The 18,476-nt window shown below is 38.7% G+C and overlaps 1 long non-coding RNA gene across 1 annotated transcript; it reads right to left on the reverse strand.

The window, feature by feature from the left end:
* Positions 1 to 10,859: 10,859 nt before the first annotated feature.
* Positions 10,860 to 17,217, reverse strand: LOC119264147. The gene is made up of 3 exons (XR_005130803.1): positions 17,171 to 17,217; positions 15,809 to 15,868; positions 10,860 to 10,974 (listed from the first exon to the last, which is right to left on the reverse strand). It is a non-coding gene; the product is annotated as an uncharacterized LOC119264147 (long non-coding RNA).
* Positions 17,218 to 18,476: the final 1,259 nt, after the last annotated feature.

Genomic DNA, 18,476 nt, shown 5'->3' on the forward strand with positions numbered 1-18,476 from the left:
TTAAGAACAATGCTGGTGTTTGGCTGTTTCTGCTGTAAAATTAAAAACATATTTAAAGTACGGAATATGCTGTATGTTGAAAATAACTCACAACAATCAGATGTATTTTTTTTTTTTTTTACAGATTCTGCTTATTGTTTTTTGTAAAAGAACTATTCAATTCTTGCAATGCTCAGTAGAAAACAGGCCAAGTAAGAACTGTGTTTCTCTGTGAAAGCTAGGTAGATATAGCTAAGCAAGTTGTCCTATTGGTTAGGACTTCAAGAGTTAAAGAGAAGGCCAAACGCATTAAATTAAGTCAAGTCAAATTTATTTGTAGTGCTTTTTACAATGGATGTTTTCACAAAGCAGCTTCACAATTTTCCAGTAAAGACAGAGTTTTAAAATGAATGTAAAACCCCCAGGTGAGCAAGCCAGGGGCGACGGTGGCAAGGAGAACCTCCCTCAGAGCTGAGGAAGAAACCTTGGGAGGAACCAAGGCTCCTCCTCTGGTCAAACTACCTACAAGTGATTATACTACTAATATTAATAGCAGTAGTATTAGTAGTAGTAATAGCTGGGAGTCCATGAAAACATGAGTGTAGGGTGGGCAGCTAGTCCAAGGCAGGTGGCCATAGCTGGGGCACGGGCAGCTGGTCTGAAGTGGGTAGCAGGAGAGCTCGACAGTCAGTCGTCCATCAGTGTCCAGTCAGACAGGTGGGTGGTCATTTACTCAGATTGACCATCAGTTTAATAATGAAATGGCAGTGGAATCAACCAATCATGTTTTGATAGGTGGGGCCAATTTTGTGAGAAAAATGTCATTCTAGACCTTCTGGAAGTTCAAGTCAGTGAGCAGCAGCCAAATTAGTGGGTTGTTAGAAGCTTAAAAAACTGTCTTTTAAAAGCTTCAGATGATACTGTTCAATCAATGCATCTCCATTAGCTTAGTGCTAACAAACCACTAGAATCCCATAGGCAAAAAGCTAGCAAAATTTGGCATCACGTAGAAGTAAGTTTTGACATTTACATCCCAAACTGAAGGTGAAGCTCTAGTAGCCCCAGTCCACCATGCCATTTTTATCCTGCCCCTTTTATTTCAAGTCCAGCAATTTTGAGACTGAAACATCTGTACTGTACCCACAGACCCAACCTGACCTGATATTCTTGGCCTGCTGAACTTGTTCTTTCTTTTCATCCCTATACCTAGTAGCAAGAAGCAGGGCAGGAGCAAATGACCCAATTATGGAGGATTACATGTAGTATACTCAGGCCTCAGGTTACGCTGACCTGACCTGAGCTTTCAGTTACAGAACTGAAATAAACTGGAAAATTACTCTAAAAAAGGGGTCATGCAGACCTTATAATTTACTCTCTGATATGCGCATCTAATAGATGGTCTGTGAACAAGCAGGTGCCTCTAAAGGAAGAGGATGTGTGCTAGTTCTTTAGGCTCTGCAGGTAGGACTAACGTTAAAAAATGAGAATTCGTCACTACGCTTTTGTTTGATTCCACTTCCTTTTTTTAGAAAACCATATGAAACATGGTAGTGTCCTCAGGGTTAGTCTGTACTGTTCATCGCGTGAGCATCCGAAACAGAAATAAGGACTTCATCTGAATATGAACGCATTATTCAGAGTGAACACATAATGCATTCTAAATGGGTCGCAATATTGGAGGAAAGTTGGGATTTGTAGGAAACAACTTGGAATATTTCACTCTCCATTTCTTTATAGCCATGTCCTGCTAACACGACCTTAAATCCAGCTTCTTGAAATGTCAAAAATGCAGTTCTAAACAAACCATCCTTCCTACTTCATCTAAGCCAGTGGGGAATCCTCAGAGCCTTTAAGGCCTACTTGTTGTATTTAACTTAGCTGTAACTGTAAGTATTACAGGAATATTCCTTCGGTTTGTTAAGCTTAGCTTGGAAGCAAAAGGGGTTAAAATCCTGAAATGCCCAATGGAAAACAAAACAATACTCACTGCAAATCTGGGTGGTAGTCTAACCAGATTTCAGTCGGCAATGGAAAACAGCAGCTCTGTGGCAGCACTCTTTACTGAAAGAGCAACTATAAAACGGCATACAGGCATACAAAGTTAAACTGGATGTTTGTTGTGTATCACAAGCCAAATCAGACATTGGGATTGTTTTTTAGAAGCTTGAAAAATCATATTTACTTAGAACATCTAAAATCTGTTCTCGTGCACCAGCATGAGCTTAGTGCTCACATAGCATCAGAAATTCTATAGATGGTCTAGCAGAAATTGCCATTATACTGGAGGTGTTTTTTCTAATTTGTTCCGTAGAGTTTTGGCGTTTCTGCCCTGAACCGAAGGCCTAGCTGTAATAATCATGGTTTGCAACCATCTGAAGTCCAAAACAATTTTACGACAAATTAAGATGAAAAATGGGGCTTTCAGTATTCATTGTTAGACAATATGAGAAAAAAATGACACATTCTTGCCACTTCTTGTAGGAACCACACCCACTTACAGCTTACACTACACCAGCTTCATCCAATGTAAATACTGGTATGGACAGTGGGCAGATGGGCAGATACAGATGCATATTTTGAATAGATACACAAACAGCTACAGATACAAAGAGTGTAATTATGTTCATTGTAATTAAGCTCCTTTTTTATTCATTATTTAAGTAATAAAATTATCTAATGTACAAAAGCGGTGCGCTGCATTTATCAAGGGGCACAACTTGAGATGGCAACTCTCCTAGAAGAGAAGCACTGATGCTAAGGCACTTCCCCTGAATCGTCCTTTGGCCTTCCTGTTCTGAACAAAAGAGACTGGCTTGTCGAGTCAAGCAGCATGCTCTAATCATATACGCAATTAACAGAGCCGGGGGGAGAGGTGGGATGCCCTTTCCTTTGGATGAAAACTATAAAGGTTAAACATTTATGAACAGATATAAATCAGATGACACCTGCAAGGCTCCGAGGGTGGCCAGGGCTTTGCCAGCTCCAGCCAGGCAGTTGTGGGAGCTGTGGAGGTTTCCTCTGGCCGCTGCCTGCCATCCCCCTTCCTGTCCTGCAGAGTGCTCCCACGCATGGGCCTAATTATCCTCTTAAATGTATATCTGCAGCCACAGGAGGCCTCATGGGATTAAGTGAAGTGTGTTCAGCAAATTGGCGAGAAGACTGCTGGTCAGAAGAGGCAGAGACCCTGATCCTGTAAGAGATCTCTTCATTACAGCACATTCACACACCGAGGTTTGCATTTATACATTGCCAGGACACAAGATTGTACATGTGTTCTGTATCACAGCTGTCGAAAAACAAAATGTTGTATTTAAATTTTTGTTGTTCACTTTTTGACATAATTTAAAAGAGCGCTTTACATCTTGTTGGCCCAAAATGACTTGGGGAAGAAAGTCTGGTCCCACTGACTTGCATTAAAGGTAATATTTGCTTTTCTGGTCTCCTGTAAAGTTCTCATTTTGGAGATGCCAGGTTTTGTTCTAACAGGAGCAATGTGTAATATTTATTGTTGCTGTCGGAATAAAGCCTGATATCTTTATTTTGCCGTTTTTGCAAATAAATAAATAAATAAATAAATAATTTAAAAAAAGAGTATACAAGCTGATCTTTCCATTCTGCCAAGGTTCACAGTGAAAGAGCCAAAATAATGTGTTTATTTATAGCACTGCATGTGCAAACGTCAAAGACCACCCATCATTCACGCAAAGTCTAGTCAGAATGGACATTAAGTAAACATTATTAATTTATTAGGAGATATTTCTGATGAAATTAGGCACAAGTTATTTCTACATTATTGAACGCTATAGAAAAAACAAAACAAACTCCACACTTGCTTCAGATCTTGAAAAATTCCACAGGTGCTTCTAGTGGAGGTCTGTAAAAATATCCCTGCAGATTTCTTTGCAATACTGAAAGCAAGTAGGCTTCATTTAATTTTATGTCAGCTTTTTTCTTGACACTGAAAAAGTAAGAATTTGTACTTAATGACTATTTTGAGTGGACATAAAATGCATGAAGGGGCATTTCTGACTTTTGCACAGTACTGTATGAATGTAAAATGTAATTTATTGTTTTCCTCTACGAAGTCAGGGCATTTTTAGTGCTGAAAATGTCGAAAGTAGCCATAAACAGACGCATGTTCAAACAAACAGAATCCAGCTTTTTAGCTGAGAGTAATTAAAACGCAGTCTCTGAACGACTCAGCTGGGCTTAGTGGCATCTACTCTAAATGATCATTTTGGCATTCATAATAGAGAATGATACCTAAATCAATTCAGAATGAAGCCAGTTTGATCAAAAGGTTTAGAAAGCTTGTTCTGACACTCATCTGAAGTCTAAAAACTTTCATCAGAAAACTGTAAATGTTTAATAGACCACACAAAATATTATGCAATTGCTTTTATCAATTCTGTCATATGGCATTTCTTAGGGTTTTAGCATTTTAAGTGACTGTCATAAAACGAACAAAATGAAAGTTTTCCAGCTGCCTTTTTCATCATCACTATCTTTGAAATGTGTTTGTCCACTCACTCACTAAAGCCTGTCTTATCTCTAACTGTTAATATGTGCACCCTTTAATGAGAGCACTTCTAGAAGGGCGCTTGTAGTTTTGGTTTCAGCAAAGGGGCTTTGTAAACAACTGTGGTGATTTGACTGCAAATGTACTAAATAGTTTACAATAACAAGTTTGCATGTTCTCATTGTGTCTGCATAGGTTTCGTCCAAGTGCTCTAGTTTTGACCCACAGACCAAAGACATGCAGTCAGGCCAGTTGAAGATACTGAATTGCCCCTAGGTGTGAATGTGTGTGTAACTGTTTATGCCTGTCTGTTTGTCCTGTGATGGACTGGCGTACTGTCCAGAGTGCTTCCTGCCTTCCACCCAACAAGCGTTGAGACAGGCTACAGCACCCCTTGCACCCCAGAAGGATAAGCGGCCTAGATGATGAGTGAGTTTACAAAAATTAAAATCTGAAATGTTATTATGTTGTTGTATTTTGCGAATTCTGGGAGGAATATTAACTGTCTCCTGCAGAACAAACCATCCTGGAATTTCGGAACTTCCCAAAACGTTAATTCCCAATTCCCAAAAGGTAAGATCAGCCCTGATAAGGCTCGCTGTTTACTGTAGTTGACAACATCTGTAGTACAGTAAAGTAGTGGCAACTTAACTGACTTTCACAACACTTACTATAATTTGTTATAATTCTGATAATATGTCTAGTTTATTATGGCTTTACATTTTCTCTACTCAATAGCTGTAATAATATATGTAAGATTACTGCAGATATGTAGGAGCACATTTTGAATTATGCTAAATTACAGTATTAGGGAGACAGTTGCCACTTTCCGATGCCACTTTTCAAATGTTTCTTTTATTGGAGATGTTTAGTGGCTTTTGGTGTTTTTCTTATGACCTCTAACTAAATCCATTGCAATTGCGTTCCCTCAAAAAAAACAAAAAACACATGAAGCCGTATTGTGTTGTTTTGATGTTTAGTTCAAATGAGTTCAAATGAGGGAACAACCTGGCAATGGTTTTTGGAAAGGCACCAAGAAATATTTCAGATTAAAAAGCATGCAGCTCTCATCTCCTGTAGAGAAAAATGCAAGGCTGAATGGATATCAGTTAATAAGTCATATTTTGTCGTTTTGGTTGGATACAGGCAAGTAGAAGTTTCATAATGAAGTTCTTTAACTTTTAATTGGATATGAAAATGAAGGCCCATTCACTGCTGAGGTTCAGAAAAAAAAAGACACAAACATGCGACAATCCAAAGCGTTTTGTCTGACTACAATGCACAGGTGTGGTGTATTGAATGAGTGAACCAATGCATGAATGAATGAATTCATTCACTAACAAACAAATTCTTTTTTATTTGATTTGATTTTTTTTTTAAAGTTATGTTTCTTATCAGTGTTTCATCTCTTATAAACTAACCTGGGTGAAATGATGTAGATAACTGCATATGCTATTATTTACTGAAATTGGAGCACCGCCAAAAAATCGTCATCTACAGAAAGATTTTGAATAATAAAATCTTTTTATTGAAATATGCAAATAACTCCTAATTCTACTCCAAAGCAGAATGCCCAGGCCTGATCTTGCTGCCCAATCTTTATAATGTATACTTTTCATAGCCTTACAAAGGTTTTCTGAACTAACAAACACGTCTTTTAAAATGTAGCAATAGTGGAGCCCATTTTCAAACAAATTTACAGTTCAATTTAGTTCTTTTTACATTCTACATGTGTTCAGGCATTGAGAAGAAAGATTTAACCTTGCAAAGAGCCAGTTAAGCATTCAAATGGTTGATTAGGTGGTTACAATGTACATTTTGTTGATTTTCTAAGCGAAAATATGAAAATACTCTACAGAGAACACACCTAACTATGACAAATTGCAGGGGACAATTTCTAATAATCTATTATAATAAAATAATGAGGGTAATTTGAGGTAAGATTCAAGATTAAAGAGTGTTATTTTAACATGCTAGGCAAAATAGGCTGTTACAGTGCACAATGACATTCTTACTTTGCTAATCGTTGGTTCACAAACACATGTAAGACATAAATAAAGAGGTAAGACATTAATACATAAACATAGTAATTACAAGTACTTGTACCTTATTGTTCAAAGAGCTTAGAAGCAAAGCTTCATGTACCTTATTGTGTAAAGAGCAGAGAGCAGCGGTCATAAAGTGTGCATTTACTTGCTGAGTTTAACATACTAGGGAAAAAAATTGAATAGAAAATATGCCATAACTTTTGTGCATGCCACATTTTATGTTTTATTTTTTCTCCAACATGTCAAATACAGCAAATTAGCAATGGTTGCATGTTGAAATGTGTAGAAGTGTGTTGTCTATAAGATGTTGTCTTAACAAAACATGCCATTTGATCTGGTGTGCTTAAGCTTTTGCATACAACTGCTTATATTTGTTAGATTAATCAATAAACCCCTTGAAGAACCCTACACACATTTAAGGGTCTGTGTTGTAATTCATGACTGTGAAAGGCAAAAGAATATGTTTACTTCAATGTATTTGTTTATCCCCTTTGTTGTTTGTTTTATCTTAACACAAGTACAGCTAAACAAGCCTGAAAAGCTAAGGCTGGCCATAAGGAGAAGAAAAAGGGTAGAGTGTGTAAATAAAGCGTGCTGCATCCTGCTTTAACTGCTGCTGGGTCCCTTTGTGATGATTAGTCCAGTCCCATGGGGCAGGTGAGTTAGCAGAAGCAAAAGCTCTCTAATGAGCTGAGCTCTCGCGCCCTGCTTCACCGTCTCCATCCACACACATACACACTCATACAGTGTCCCTACAGAAGCCAGTGGCAGTGAGGGAGTCCCACGAGGGGCCTCGCCGCACCTGTTCTCCGCGTAATCAGCGCATTTCCGTACTCCGTGTCCAGGCGTAGTCAAGCGTCCAAAGATCAGGGGTATTCCAGTCTGCTGGGGATGGATGGTCTTGTTTTTCTGTTTTTCTTCTCCACAAATATCCACCTCCCACATCATCTCAGACTAAATATGAAAAATCTTTGAAATTATGCAAGATGCAGTTTTTTCCACTCATAAATAACAATCTGAACATCAGTTTTGTCCTAGCCTCTTTGGAGGGGTCTGGGAGGGGGAGGGATGTCCAAAATATAATGTTTGTGGTGGGTTGAGGGTTAAAAAAAAGACAAAAAAAAATATTTACAGTACAAAAAAACTATTTACAGTACAAAAAAACTATTTACACAATGCTATAGATGCGCAGTTTTAGTTTCCTGAAGAACTTTTTAATGGGTGGTTCTTTAAAGGACAGCTTTTTCTAAAGTGTGAGTGTGAAAAAACTTTCATAATGTAAAAAAAACTCATAACGTAAAGGTGCTAAGAAGAACTTTTAAGTTGCTTTGGAATTATTAAAACTGTACATTTAAAAGGGGAAAAAATAAATAATAAACGGTGTATAGTGTAAATATATGTTGGTTCTGTCAGTAAGGGGGGGCGGGCAGTAGGGGAACCGTTCTGTTGCACTAAATCAAGTGTGGTCTTGGTCCAACTTTGGCAAGCAGGAAACACAATGGACAGTTGTGATCTATAACATTTAAAGATTTTTGTCAGACTTTTATTCGTAAGCCAAGAACCATTATACTTCTCCAAATAATCACAATATCATCGATGTGGATAATATGCTGCAATTAGAAAAGCAGGCTTTGGAGTCCACACATTTTACCCTTTGTTGTGATATTAGCACTCATCGCTGCCCAGAGCCTTTCAGGAGTTTTAAACATCTTTAGGCCAAAAGAGTTTCAACATGTGCTTTTAACAACAGTTTGGAGAGAAAACTGTCAACGCATGTCAAAGCACTTGATACCAAGAAAGACACTTTGATGAACATCAAACTGTGTCTTCACCAAAATAAATGAATAAATAAATAAATAAATAAATAAATAATGCTTTTTTATGTTGTTTTAACCACAAACCACAGTTAGTGCTTGGGCTTTGGGCTTTTTTGAGTTAACTGAATTTTGAATAGTAAGTTTAAAGAATCTTACAAGTTACAAGAATCTATAAACTTATTATTTGAAGTTCAAATAGTTAAAAGTTTTAAAGAAGCCCAAATCTCAATTTTTGTAAAGCTTTGAAACTAAATATATGCAAAGTATTAGCACAGAGCTGCTGGGTCATCGAATGGGCCAGTGTGTCAATTTAGATGGTTCTTGGCGTTTCTATTAATATCTTTGCGATAATATTGTGCAGAAATACGGTTCAAAGAGTTCCTGAATCGGAAAAGTCACCCTTTCCATTCAAAATCATTACGAGATTGAATGTGATTTACATCAGAAGTTATGAAGACAGGTCACCTGCCATCTGCTTCTCACTGTGTCTGTTTATATTTTGCTTGAAACTGACCAATGGACACTCACTAAGCACTGACCTATCAATTTTTCTTTCAGTTGCTTTGGACGCAGACGCGAGTGGGGTGTAAGACGTTCCCGAAAAGTTTATTTTGGAAAGTAGAAATGAGAATATCATTTATCTTCTATTTTATTCATGCATTCCACTACTTTTGTGAAAAAAGCCAATAACAATTGATATTAAGAATTGGATTTAATATTTTTTTCAGCTTCTGGGCCCAATAGTCTCTTTCCACAGTTCTCCAGGTCAAAAGCTCCTCATTATAAAGAGAGCTGAGACTGTTCTGAACATTTTGATAGTTTCATGTCATATGTAAGTGCCTTCAAAGGCAAATTTTAGAATATATGCAAAAATCAAGAGAAGTTACAGTGAAAATCAATACCCGTTTCTTTAGAGGGCAATCAAGGGTCACAGAATGTTGTGACAGAATGGTAGTGCATGTATTTACAGCTCGACAGTGCTTCAATTAGCTCCTACACTTTCAGAGCTGAGGTCTACAGTGGTCTGAGATGATCTGAAGCAGACAGTGAGAGAGAGAGAGAGAGAGAGAGAGAGAGAGAGAGAGAGAGAGCGGTAAGTATGGGCAGATGGAGGGAGCTGATGAGGATCTCTGTGGCAGCCAAACAACGAACGTCTCCACTGCACAATTCCCTCTGCAGCGAATGACAAAAGCTCCAGCTCCCTGCTCACCATGCACACGCACACACACACGCTGCGTCTCACGGGGAAGATTTCCGCCGAGGCGTCGCGTGGACTGGAGAGCATGGTGGGCTCAACTGGGAGCCGAACGTTTATACAGGTGATTATATAGACTGCAGTCGCGGGGCAAATAAACAAAAGCCCAGTCTCTGGAGTGCAGAACCAGTAACGTCCCGCTTCGTCCCTACACACTCCCCTGCACCCTGCCTCTAAACCCCCCATGCAGCCCCCCACCTGTAGCTCTGCATACTCAGGGGATCAGGGGCATCTGCAAATCTGGTTTGTGCACATTTATCCACTCTTTTCCTCACTGTTTCATTACATGCTTCAAAATAAAGGCTTAGAAGTGCCATGTTTGGCTCCCTAAATACCAATTAAAGACTTTTCCTAGAATCGTACATACAAGCTATGAATCATTTAGGACCCTTTATGTATGCACCTTGCACTGCATAGCCTTCAGCTAAATTATTTTCTTTCTATTTCCTGCTGGTTTCAAAAGTTACTTTTATCTCCAAGCATAGTTTCTCATATCATAGAGGGGTAATTTATATACATCACTGTTCAAATGTTCGCAATCACATTGTTATCTTGGATTATAAAATGCATATTTTTATTGTTTATACATTAATAATGTAGAATTAAATATTACATCCTAAACAAGACATATTTTATATTTTATTAGTGTTTTGAGAACAAAAATAATTTAGATTTTTTGTGACATCCTCTTCATCAAGGTTTGTTGACCACTTTTATAATAGATGGTATTCTGTTAATTAATAGTATTATAAGTTTTAGAAGTTTACACTCGTTGTTATGATTAATAGTCACTGTTTCAGAAGTTGCTCTGTACAATGAAGTACAATGACAAGCAAAGAAATATCACATTATATGATAAATAAATAAAAATAAAGCATAAAACAAGTTTGAAACTAGCAAACTTGTTGGCATGTTTGTAGCACAGACTTCATGAAGAAGCCTAACAGGCCTAGTGTTTAACTGTTAGCGGTAAACCCAATAAAAGGGCAAGCACTGGCTGTTAGCTGTCCATCACAGCTCAGGGTAAACAGGCCAGCATGGTGCAATAATCCGGGGAAGTGCTCCCGTCGCTCCCTGCATCCTGCTCTTGTTTTTTCTCCCCGATGGTCCGCGGGGGTTGTTTAGACCAGGCCGCATGACCCGGCTGCCTGGGGACGGCCCTGGGAGGGGTTCCTGTGTGTTCCTGAGCCACAGGTGAGGCCTCGCTGCAATCTGCCCCATTTGCCCAGCAGGCCAATCAAGCCCGTAGCACACGTAGCAACCTGCAGTCCCTCGAAAAAAAAGCCCAGAGGAGCCCGTCGCTACCACTTTTAATTACCTCTGTGTTCTTCATTAATTCATGGCCATCTTAATGCCCTGCAGGCCAGAGAGAGAGAGAGAGAGAGATGGAGAGGTTTCCAAAACAACAAGAGCAACAGTGGCACCAAGGACATCCACTGGGACTTGAGGGGCTATTTTAGTTAAAGCTCTCTTAATCAGCACCATATTGTGAACAGTGCTCAGGGGTCAGTTATCAGGCCTGAAATGGCCTGTTCCAGAGAGAAATGTAAAGCAAGTCCCTCAGGTCCAGCCTTATGGTCAAATTCCACCTGTGGTACAGTCTATTAGGTCATCCAGGGACACAGTAAGTGATTTGAGAAGGCAAGAAATGACAAGCAAGCCGAAAAGTGGCCATAACAACACAGGAGATTTAGCGTTATTAATATTAGACCATACGTGAAAGAGGAAGGCTCCTTCAGTTCCCCACTTTCATTACTGCGGAGCATACACATTATTTTTACAATAAGTCCTGAATATCTACTAGCAATAATTGATTAATAAGAATAGCCTTTTAATGATTATTATTGAAATATGTAACTACTCTGTAATTGCTGTGTAACTATATACCAGGACCTACTATGATCAAAAGTAAAAATAAGGTTCTTTTATCTTTACAAAGCATCTTTACATGTTCTCTTTGGGTCCATTATACCATTATAATGTTCTTTAGGGAACCACCTATGATATCACTCCAAAATTAACATGAGGCCAGTGAATATGAGGTATTACGACTGAAGGAAAGCGACTAGACGTCAATAGTTAATAAACAAAACCTGTAAATGATGAAGAAGATGATTTTGTGTCACTTAAAAAATGATACGTTGGCAGATCATCTTAGATACGATCAACATGTCTGGCTGTGTAAATATAATAAGATTATTCTGATTATTTGAAGACATTTTCACTTGCTTCGGGTAATTTGATCCCCTGGCAGATCATTTTGTTTGTTTCAAGAAGAATCTCTTTCAGGAAATGATGCCTTAAACGAGCAGCCATCTGCCAATGAAATAAAATCATTTAAAAAGGACTTAAAACTATTACATCTGTAGTGGTTTGGAGTCCTGCCTTTTGAAAGCCCAGCTCTTCTAAAAGGTACCCATCTGAGGGCTGAGGGCTGATGACAGGTGTTCTTCAGCGCCACAATAGGCGGCTTTTGTGTTCCATCTGATATTGTGAGAGTACATGTAGAAAACACAGAGGCTGACTCGCGGGTCCAGGGGAACAGAAAGCTAATACTGTGACAGATGTGGTGCCTTGCTTCAGCCTCGCGGTCATGCTGCAGCGGCGGCGGCAACAGCAGCATTCAACACTGCCCCCTCGCTCTCCCTCTCGCTCTCTACCTATAGCTGTGTGCAGTGGGAAGAGTGGGGAAGTGTCCCAGGAGCCACGCAGGGGTGTTGATCTGCGTAACAGCGGGACATTTCCCCCTCCCCTCGCCCTCCCCCCCACCCCGCCTCACGTGACTCGCTCAGATTGACAGCCTCCCCAAAGAGTGCGAGCTGGAACAGATGGAATATGAATGGTTCACTCGTGTATGAAAAAGGTGTCTGGGCAAAGGAGTGTCGTTGTGGGAGCCGCAATTGCAAGTTAAGTGTGACTAAATCTCTTTGTCTTCCTCTCCCCTGATTTCACACAAAAACACTGCGGAATGTCGGGAGCTGTAATATTTTCCATCGTTACATACATACAGCATGTCACATGGCCATCATCCTGACACTTAGACACATAAAGTGATCAAATGTGAAAATGTACAGTACACTCTCCGTTTACTGTACTGTTCTTATATTGTACATCTAGAGCAAATGGTTTACATTTTAATTTAACAATAATAAAAACAACAACAACAATAATAATGATAATAATAATAATAATAATGCTTGTTTTTGTTATAAAATATTTTATTATTATAAACATACATGCATTTATGATTTTATAGCAATAAAAATAACAACTTAGAGAAATATCTATTTCTGTCTGTTTAAATGTAAAATGCAAATATTGTAAATAAATATCATATAGAATATCATATAGATAGATACATGCAATATGTATTGCAAATGAATCGTATATCATATGCTGTCATATGATGTCATTATCTGTAGAAGTAAGTTCTTATACTCATTTTTACTTATGGTTTTATCTATTTATACATTCCATTTCAGTGCAATATTTCAGAATTCAGGCTTCTATCAGTTTAAGAGGAGAAACATCTGATTTGTTCATGCATAAAATGGAAAATGGGCAAAAAAACTTCCCCACACAACACGTTGGCAAGAATGATCATCTCAATTAAACATTTCATTTTTCTTCTCATTTTGCTCAGCTGATGAGTCATAATACTTAAAAATGCAGTTATAGGAAGGTCTAATTTACACAAATTAGGGCTCCATCCTAATTCTCATCAAAATTATCCAGAAAGAAGATCATATCTCCGGCAATGTATGTGTCAGTTGTGTCTTTAATGGGCGTATGATTGTTAGGGGATCCCATTTCAAACCAAATTTAGCACAGCAAGGAAACCCATTAAAACTGTAAGCATGGTGGTGCTTCCTAATATGAGATAATAAACGCAAATGATAACACGTGAAGGTTGCTGGTGAAAGACTTGAATTTTTATGGAAGAGCAGAGAGAGAAGGTGTGGGGGTGTGGGGGGCAGGGGGGTGGTCTACCAAACTTTCTGACAAATATAGCTTCTCCTTAGTTGGGTTAGGCATCTAGATGTGATTGTAAAGGTGAGGCAGTGCTCAGATTTAAGAAATCTTCCTAAATGGTCAGTCACACTTTATTTGGCTGGTCCCCTATAGATGCTTTACAGATACTTAAATGACTAACAAACTTTCTGGAGATGTTCAGTAGATTATCAATAGCAGTATGGTTATGGTTAGGGCTAGGAGTAGGTGTAGGTTTTGCCTTGAGGTTAAGGCTAGGGATAGGTTTAGGGTTAGGAATAGATTTAACTAAATCGTTCGTACTGAACTTGAAGGTCAGTTTCATGTAATAGATATTTAGTCATCATATTTAGTAGATCACATCACGTATCACAGATTTCAGTCTTCCCGTTTAGAACACAAAAAAATTGCTCAGACCACTGAAGAAACTCGGATTTGTTCAGAAACGGTGACTTATGATTAAAGTCGCTCTGTTTTGTGAGCTTTGCGTAAGAGTTGGAATTTGTCCGCTGAGGTCAAACCTATGTGTCAGATGTAAAAAAGGTGAAATAAAACACTGCTGGCTTTGAAATGTGTTCTGAGAGGCTGGTGGGCATTAAGGGATACACTAGCCATCTAGTTTTCTATTGCACCAGTATACAGAATACAGACTGATTGGAGCACAGCCATAGTGACTTATGCTGCCTTCAGGCTCTTCTCTGAGGCTTTTTTTCACTTCTTTGGAGGTAGTAAGTAAAATGTCATATGTCTTCTAGTGGTTTTAGCTGGGAACAAGATAGACATAGGCATTGTTTTCATCTAAGAGAGTAAATTCATTTTAGTAATAATCTTTTTTCCACGTTTAGATGACGGTGACACTTTATTAAAAGTGTTTCGTGTGTAATGCTCATTTTTGGCTTATTGCTTGTTTGTTGACACGCCCCCAACTCAGAAAGTCATAGCTCATTAATACCAGGTTCCCACGGGTAGTTACAACATGGTGCCATCCATGTATGTTCAACTCATAAATACGATATTTCCGACAACTTGATGGCAGCATCGTCCCTTATGGTACGGACTGGCTTCACTTCCTCATTGTTTGGGGTCTCAGAGCACCAGTGATGCAACCGTGAAAATAATATATATATATATATATTTTTTTTTTTTTTTACTTCAAACATTTATTTTCCTTAAAATACTCCTTCCTGCCACAGTAAGTGTGCACATTTGAGAAAGGTGGAATTTGGAAATTACCATAAAAGATTGTCATTAGATTAAATGAAAGTGTTTGATGGTTTAAGTACCAAAAAAAGTCCACAAGTAATGGAGCAAATGTTAAGTATCAAGCTGATAAAACAATATTAAGTACTTTTTTTATCTTGTAAGTTGTGTGGAGTCTAGAAGACCCTGAACCATAACATGAGCCTAAAACATACCAGATTCTAATGTGTAGCATAGCCTAGATAGGAAATGTAATCATTATTTACAATTTACAGGATTTGTATTTACATAAACTTGGCTCTGGTATTGTGTCTGTACAGTGTTTGAACTGATAGTTACAGTTGCACCACCCGTTCAGTATGTCAAGCCAACGGCACAAGTTCATTACATAAATGTTGCTATAAACTAATGAGTACATTTTAATGCATCTACATTGTGTCTACAGTGTACTTACTGTGCTACTGTAATGTGAGAATTCACTGTTGCATCTGAGCCTAAGGTCACCATGCCTAATGCCAAGTGTCAGCTAGGAGGGTATAAAGCCCCCAAAGTACTGAGCTGCGGGGCAGTGGAATCACCTTCTATGGAAAGATCCCTCCAATTGGGATGAGTTGGGGTGGTGTCTGTGATCCAGAACTAATTGCCCAAAGTCAGTACCTGACCTCACTAATGCTCTTGTGTATGAATGCAATCAAATTCTCACAGCAATGTTTCCACATTTAGTGTAAATCCTTCCAAGAAGAGGTGAGGTTGCTATTGCAGCAATGTGAGGACATATTCCCTGTCAATAACCTTGTTTTTGAATGTTTTCTTTTCAGGCTAAGAGGCTTCTCTTACAGTTCGGCTCTAAGTTGAAGATTTAAAATCTTCAACGCACAAAGTGAAAATATTCTACATGCATGTCTTCCAAGCTCCAAAAGTGCATGTTTAAGCTCAAACTGAAGTGCATTACACTCGATGTGGGAAAGTGAATGTACACCACCATTAGCTTGGTGCTTACCTGAAACCGCAAATCCAACAGAAACTGAATCCCATATCCAGCTGAAGTGATAAAGAGATACTTTCAAAGAAAAATAAAGATCGTTACAAAGTAAACGTTTCTACATTAACTAGTGGTAAAGTTCATTAACATAGCTCAACTTCTACAAACATAACATAAAGCATGGGATATTTAAGGGGGTTCATGTATTTTGTTCGTTACATAAGTACTTATAGCAATTTAAGTACAAATGTGTTGCATTTACTCTAGTTCACAGACTTTAATGCATTTCAGCAGCTCTTCATTGTTCAAATACAGGAAAACTGAAAAAACAACTGAAGAATGAAGATGATCCTTTGCTGCTTTGATGCCTAGTGTTACAATAAAGCTGATGATTTGACTAATATGCTTTGATGTATTGCTACAATATTGTATAATATTATGGTAGCCATGCCCATATATGGTGTTTGATACAGCCTGCACATTAAATGCTTTCCCAGAATACAACTCGGAATGTGTAAAACAAAAAAAAATGCACTGCATTATTTTGGGAATTACTAAAATTCTTTAGTGTTTTGAGATGTTTAGATGCTTTAAAGCCAAAAGGCATTTTTTTTATAACTATGCTACACCCAAGTGAAATACGGTGGAATATTTATTCACATCTCATCAGTCGTATGACATAATCAGACATATTATAGCACTCAAAAAAAAAAAAAAAAAAGAGAGAGACAACATTAAGAGCAAATGTAGTGTTAGTGAACATCTCATGATCTTTGATTATTCATTTGAAGACGCTGAAGCTGTCACTCGAGCACGATGCTGAAACTTCATATTCCTGATAAATAGCACCTCTCGGTGTTTAATCAGAACCTGTAACACTAATTGCAGAGGAAGGAGAATGTTTGCTTGTGCTTCAATCCCCTCCCTCTGGGTTTATGTCTTGCCAGCTACACTTTTTGAAAGGCAGACATGCGAAAATTTAACATGATTGACAAGGCTCTCCTCTCCTTTCCTCTCCTCCTGATTCAACTCATGTGAGCTCCAGTGGAGAAAAAAAAAACACCCATCTGAGGCTCCCTTGACATCTATTCGCTCTTAACCACTAAGTCATTACCAACTAATACATGTAGATTGTGTTAGGAGCGAATGATGCACGGTGAAATGAGGGAAGAATTAGTGAAGTGTTATGGTGGAAAGCAGATGTGCAGCTGGAGTTATTACAAGCAGAGATGATTAGCTGAAAAACATTATGTGATGGAGGAGTGGCAGCTAGAAGACAGCTAAAGGTATTTCATGCAATATCCCTAATGACAACACAGAGCAGGGCATGCATCACGACCGTAATTTGATTAGATGAGAATAGACGTTGCCGTTTTGTACCGTTATTTGAGGAAAGAGTCCCTTCTTCGGATTCGGTTATAGCTGGTGCGCGGCCAATTTTACACATGCAGTCTGTGAGTACAGATTTAAAGAAGCGTAAGGAAGCGCAAGAGGGGGGGGGGTGATGTCAAGGCAATGATATCCTCAATTAGCTATGCAGAAAACTTCCTGTGTTTTTAGCCGAACCCAGGAGACTGCATTTCTTTGCTTACTAAGTGACAGAGTTTACACATTAGCCTTGATTATGTTATGGTTGCCTAAGTACAAAGCCTCCCTTTACTGTCAATTACGAAAAAGCAAGAATGGAACAAAAAGGGGGAAATTTAAGCTTCTCCAACAACTTCCTGTAATTTCAATTTATTGAGAGGGAAACAGAGGATAAAGATTTTGAAATTATCAGCTATTATGCCCCAGCGAGAGGGAGGAGGGGTGGGGGTAACTTCATAAAATACAGCTGACAAGCCCAAGCAAATTACCCTAGGACCATTACAAAAATCACTTAATTGCTAACCATTCTGTCAGGTCAATTGACTCTAAATGAAAAAAAAAAAAAAAGTGAAAAGCATTTATGTCAGGAGAGGCAGGCTCGGAAAATGAGGTGAACATTTAGGAAGAGGAGGATGATTTCAGATTCACTGCATCAAATGCTATCAGAGAGACTTTCTGCTCTGGTCCTTTTCAGAGCCACCGGTTCACAGATTTCGTTCCTTTTTAACGGAATCTCTGTGGCAGGATCTTGGAAAAGAAGTGCATCAATTTCTCCTCTTCCATGCATTTTTGTTGTCTTTCAGTTGGTGGTGAGGTTTACTTTGCTACCATTGTGCTGCCCCTCCTGGCTCAACTTTCTCCAGAGCACAATCAATCATAGCTGGGATAGCTCACAAGCATGTATTTTCGTAAAATTGTGCCATGCTACCTACCACAGGATCTAAGGGAAAAAGGCCTGATTGAAAACATGGCCCAGCCTGACTTCTCTCCTGATATGTTCCGCATAATGAATAAGGAGCCTCTGATTAGCAGATAAAAAGTGATTAATAGCTGCGCTGATTATCGAATCAAGGCCCTCACTGGAATAATCAGTTAATTGATCATTTAGGTGCCAGAGCTGTCAGTATGGGTGATTTGGTGGTCTGTTTGGAGCTCTAAAGCTGCAGTTTGTTTGTCCTGCTAGCTCAGGAGCAATGGAGATGAACGGTGCACTGTCAGTTGTCCATATCATGAGATGTCATTCTATCTAAACACTCGAACAGCCAAATCATGCATACTTTTTGTTTGACTACTGATAGGGACACCTGAAAGTGTACCT

This window comes from Pygocentrus nattereri, chromosome 10, assembly GCF_015220715.1.
Source record: "Pygocentrus nattereri isolate fPygNat1 chromosome 10, fPygNat1.pri, whole genome shotgun sequence".
Classification (NCBI taxonomy): domain Eukaryota; kingdom Metazoa; phylum Chordata; class Actinopteri; order Characiformes; family Serrasalmidae; genus Pygocentrus; species Pygocentrus nattereri.